Source organism: Sardina pilchardus, chromosome 15 (assembly GCF_963854185.1).
Source record: "Sardina pilchardus chromosome 15, fSarPil1.1, whole genome shotgun sequence".
Classification (NCBI taxonomy): Eukaryota; Metazoa; Chordata; class Actinopteri; order Clupeiformes; family Clupeidae; genus Sardina; species Sardina pilchardus.
In genome coordinates this window covers 25992743-25998742 of record NC_085008.1, presented here as the reverse complement: position 1 = coordinate 25998742, position 6000 = coordinate 25992743, and positions in this window count along the sequence as shown.

Genomic DNA, 6000 nt, shown 5'->3' with positions numbered 1-6000 from the left:
GACCAGTTGAACACTGATGTGCTCAGTGTAAAACACTGCGATGAATTGAAAACACTTCTTCTCCATTCATTATAATGACTTGGGCCTTTTTTTGTTCAGTGTTAGACTACAAACAGTACAAACAGTAGATAAGCTGATACAGTAAGTTGATATGCTTACCCTATCAATATTTTGAAATATCTCATTGTTTTCTATTATTTTTCTTTGCATTTCCCGTAATGTTATGCCGTTTTTTCTAGGACAATTTCAGTTTCCTGTTCAGGAGACAGAAGCCCTTGTGTTGGTAATCTTTCGGGTGCCAAACAAATAGTAAAATACTGTAAACTGTGTAGGAATACAAAGTAGGATTACTTTCCCCAAATACTTGAAACATACTTTATTTTTACAGTCCTACAGAACAGCCCACAGGCAATACTGTACTACTGTGCTCATTGAGCTATATTGTACTGTTCGGTACTGTACTGTATTGATACGCAGCACTGCAATGTTCTAGTGGCTCGGATCTCATCAGAGATTACAGTCCTTGGCCTCCCCGTCCTCCTCCTCTTACTCTCACTCCTCTGGCTCTGCCTCTGCCTGTACTACTACTGTAATACTACAGCTCTGATTGCTAATTGTAAGACTGTGTGACAGGAGTTTGCCCATCTGATGAGTCAGTGTGCATGGTAGGGCAGTTAGCTTTAGAATTTGAATGGCAGTGTGTTCTTTGTGAAAACAAGAGATTTTCTTCATGAAAATTGTGTCTAATGCACAGAATTGTGTGTAGTGTTTTGAAAACAGTGTGTTACAGAACTGCAATTTGACTGTAAAGCCAAAATTGTGCTTATAGTTCAGCAGAATCGGTTCAGGAGGTTGGTGCATGAGCTACATATTATGGGAATTGTGTCTCAAGTACCAGAAATTGTGTGTAAACAATTGAGAAAAACTGTAATTACATCTATCATGTTTTGTTAGTCTTGCGAAATTCTTGCTAAAGATGTGCCCTCTCACAAAAGCATAGAATCACTGAGCTCAACAAGCTAGATGAAGAGCTCTCCTTTCCTAACCTGTTAGCTTAGAGTAGATGAAGCAGTCACATCAGTGGCACACTCATCTCCTCCTCATTACCATCAGTCTCCTTAGTGAATTAGCAAGCTACTGCCAGAAGCCAACAATGATAAAAGGCCTGTGTGCTCTGGCGCTTAGCCTTGCTTAGCCTTGCTTAGCCTTGCGTACCCTACCGTTAGAACAAAATGGTCTGGTGACGTCCGTGTCTATGACTTAAAAAAAAGGTCATAACATTGCTTATTCATCACTGTCAAGATGAAATGAGTTAATTTTGGATTCCCGAAGTCCCCAATCACTTCAGAGAATACATCAAGATATTGTTCAGTATAGAACAGATTTGTGAAGACAAGCACTAAAATATGAAATAAATGCTTTTTAGTTCAGGACAGGGGACCTTGTGGTTGTGTCTAGAGTAGACATTACCAATCTGCATTTTGGAAGGTGTTGTTTCAGACCACTGAGCTGTGTCTATAACATGTGTAGGCCTAATTAAGTGTAGCTCTAACATGTCTGTCTAATAAAGAAACAGACTTTTCTACACAAACTATACCACAAAGTGAAAACATTGATTTCCACAGTTTTCAGGTGACCTGGTTTGAGATTGCTGATCAGAATTCAGTGAAGGCTTTACTTGCCTCTACACAAATGTAGCTTTAGATATTCAAAGCATGCACAGTTATTGAGTATTTGGATGCACATTGCTCACACTCTACTGAAAACAGTCCTTCATGTATAATGTATATGGATGTCAAGACTGTATTCACAATTATGTACACACACGTCTTTTATAACACGTCTTCATATACAGTATTTTCTCACCACACTGTATTTCAGTTTTCTGTATTTTGCTGGAAATACTTGGAGAAACTATCTCATTCACTGAAGATGATTTGCAGTCAATCATTGCCTCCCTTATGATGACTGAGGCAAATGCTTCTACCGAGCATGTGGTCATCACTCTCTATAAATGTTACCATAAGATCCACATATGTGAAAAATGGCGGAGCAATATGTGAAAATGTTGTTTAAATTAGATGAACAAAATAAGGCCATAACAATTTAGTCAGGCTGAGTGGGACATAAATGTTGTTATGGTTGAAAACAATGAGGCTACAGTATATTGAATAATATAGGGCCTATACATCTTGTCTGAGTCTTAATGAATTATGAAGGCGTTTAGCGGCGGGGGAAGTGTGGACTGCAGCACCAAACATGCACCTCCTGTTTGTCAGTGATTAACAGCGGCATGGACACTTGTGCCGGTGCAATTGATTTGCTCTTTATTAGTAACGATCTGAAGTGCTCCATCACACACCCTCTCACAGCTATCCACCTCCAACACATGAAGAATGCTATGGGCATTACAAGACAAGTAACGAAGTAAGCACTACATTCATTTCTATGTTGTTACTTTTTCTTTCCTTCTTTTTTTTTAAAAGAAAAAACCCTATCAAACATCGAGAAATATCTAGAAACAATTGCTTGATAACTGCTGACCTGCTAAATAAACAGCCAGGCCTGCAGTTGGAGTATCACAACTACATATATTTTTGATGGACTGACTATAAAGTAAGAATGGGTTTGTAGAGGTTGTGTGTTATCTTGATAGTGTTTCCTGTAATTTCAAACCACGGAAAGTAATGTGTTTGTTTAATCAATATGTAAATAAAAGTTATCAGGGAAATGTACTTTTGCCTGCACGTTTGTGTGTCATGCTGGGTCACAGCTACTGCTGTAGCCTTGTCTTCTGTCTCACCATAATGATGCCCATTGATCAGTAAATGCTTTGTTGTTGGTCTTAACGCATTAAAAGTCATCATATTCATTGACTTTTCAACTACCCGAGTGTATCTCTCCTCTTGGCATGCCAATTGGTTTTAATTACCCAGAAAATACTTTGGAGGACATTCTTGTGAAGTTATATTGACAAAAAAGATCAACACCATTAATTGGCCTGCAGTGTCCTCAGGCCTCAGAGACGCAGTCTTTTGGTAAATAGTCACGCTGCACTGCTGAGAATGAACAGCTTGCCTAAAGGGCAACTAAATGGGCTCTGCCTAAATCGTAAATTATATCGTCATTATGGCTTATAAATTGGTATGGCTATTTTCTGCCATAGTAAGTGTTGCTTTGGACAAAGGTGTCTGCTAAATAACCGCAACCAAAAACCAAGTGTGTTACTTTAAAGCTAATATGATATCAGCTGTATATTTTGTTTTTATCAGCTGTATGTCTCACACGTGCCTGTCCACAGCGTAGGTATCCCCGCTCTGCCCTGCTCTTGGTCCTGTCCCCTGAGAGCAGTGAGATTGCATAAGATTGCAGTGTCTTGCGCAAGGACACATAGGGATGATAGGGAGCATGGAGGAGCCAGACGTAAACAGGACTCTGTCTCAGGGGTCCCGGCGGTCCGGTCTCACTCTCACTCTCATCTCCAACCTCTACTCTGTGTAGCGCTTTCTGCTCTCCGCTGAGACTATTCAAAATGGTATCAGTGCCAGCGTAGTAGTTGCGTAATATAGTAAGCGCTGTAACACACAAACATGGCATGATCAGTAGAGTTATAAACCTGCTAAATAAAGAGCAAAAGAAAACCTACCGATGTTCTCCCAGCGATGGACAAGAACCCCTCTGCTCTGAAGTGAGAGTGCTTTAACCCCACCCCACCCCACCTCACCCCAGACCCAGAGCAGGGGTAGCCATGTAAGGTGCTGTGTCTGTTTCCCCTTCAGGGGCCGTGGGGACTGTGAGAAGAAGAGAGACTGGCCAGAGCTGCCAGACTCCCCAGACAACCCTCAAATACGAGTCCCTGACCAGCCGGACTCTCAAGCAGGACTCCCTGATGATGCTTCTGCCTCCTGAACCACTGCTGCCCACACACACCCTTCAATACTGAATACGTTTTTATACTATATTTATTTATTAATTTACGTTTTCTTCAAAAAGTGTAAAACCTATGAACTTGCATGTACTTCACGTACTGCACTGTACACCGTGAGTCTATTCTGTATAACCAAAACTATCCCTGAAAAACAGTTACCACTCTGTGGTTTCTCAATGATTGATTGCTTATTTGTTTTGCTCATTTATCAATGTTCCAATTTTGTACAAAAGCATGTCGGTCAAAATCCATGGGGGAAAATAGTGAACAAGACAAAATGTTATTCAGCTCATGACTCATATCTGAAGAAAACTGATGCACTGTTACGTGAAAACAAAATTATGGGATATGCATTGTGAATGTCTTGTGACAGTGCTGTGGAAGTTAAACCCACAACTGGTTGTTGTCGTGTCTGTTGAAGGAGACTGTTTGCTCCTGTCAGTGACAGTGTTCCGTCTGAGTCTGAGGTTTGGCTCATGTAACATATCAGCTGAGTGTGTAATGTGTGTAATGTGTGTATGGCCAGCGCCTCCTTGCCTTGTTTCATTCACTATTTTGGTTCTTTTCCATTAATTAATGTGGTTGTTTTGAACTCTAACGGTTGCTATGTCCCCAGGGGTGAGTTTTGAATGTTAAAAGTTTCAATTGGGGAATAAACTCTGTTGAGAGGTGGATAAACTCTATGTCTGAAATTTCAGAGGTGGATAAACTGTGTCTGCATTTAGACTCCACCACAGCCCTGTACAGTATGTCCCTGGAGATACAATCAAAACTAATTTCTTAAGGCATTTAGATAAGTAAGACACAACTTGCTTGTGGAAATATGATATTTTTGACCGCTATTCCGAGAGGGGTCAAAAAAGTCATTGAATAATATATTGTAAAACAAACAACAGTAATGATAGAGAAACAAATCTGAGGATCAAAAGTATTTAAAATATCAGCAGAACGTATCAAGTTAGCTTGTAGCATCTAAAATCCAACCTCTAACTGAAATAGCTGGAGCGAAAGGACATGGGAAACAAAACCATTTCCCATCCAGCTTCAGGTACAATTCCTCTACTCTCCGTTATCCCAACACTTATTTTAGTCTGCGACGGGTGCTCGTCAGTCCTCAAGTGCTTTAAATAGAGTGTGGCGGTCAGTCATGGTGGAGGTGGGGAAGATATTGACCGTGCGAGGCTGAGAGCAGTCCGTCGCAGCTTGACCAGAGAGCCGAATGGAACGCAGCGAGACCTTCGAGAAAGCCACCGAGAATTTGGCAGAACACCGTGGCTCTGGGTCTGGGAGGAACCTTGAGCACTTCCCCTGGAATTCACATGCCACTAAATATGCAGACGACAGGACTCCAAACTCACAAGGCTCCCACTCATTCAGTCTCTCTCTCACTCACTCACTCTTTCTCTCTGTCTGTCTGTCTCTCTCTCTCCCTCTCTCTCTCTCTCTCTCGTTCATTCTCTCTTTCTCTCTCTCTGTCTGTGTCTGTTACCTCTTGCTCTCAATCACTTTCTCCTCTCTTCTGCTCTCTCTCTCTCTCTCCCCTCACTTTCTCTGTCTACCTCTTTCAGTCTCTGGAATGTTAGAGTGAAATCCTGTTGATTTGTGTTCAGTTCAGGCTTTGTGCAGTTGTATTATACTCTCTCCCTCTTCCACTTCCTTTCCTTCTTCTTCTCTTCTTCCTCTCTCTCTCTATCCCTCCGTCCCTCACTAAAGGGGCCAGTTCAATGTGTCCCTGTGGACTGACCATCCAATTGCTCAAGGTCAGAACCAACACCCACGTGCGAGGTCGGATCTGGCATCGTTGAACTTCCCTGAAGGTTTTCCACTCTGCGGAGGTGTAATGGGAAGACATCCAAGCAACCAGATGAGATAATGCTGAGAGTTGTCCTGCCAAGAGTCAGAGTTTATCTGACTGTAGGATCAAACGATAACGGCAACTTTGTCAACATGGACAATTAAATCACCTCAGCCTTCCTTTTCGAGGCCTTTAGTCGGTCATTCAGTGCTGTCTGTCCTGTGCCTGGCCTCCCTCAGTAGAAATCATTCCCTCCATTGTATGTCATTTGAACACG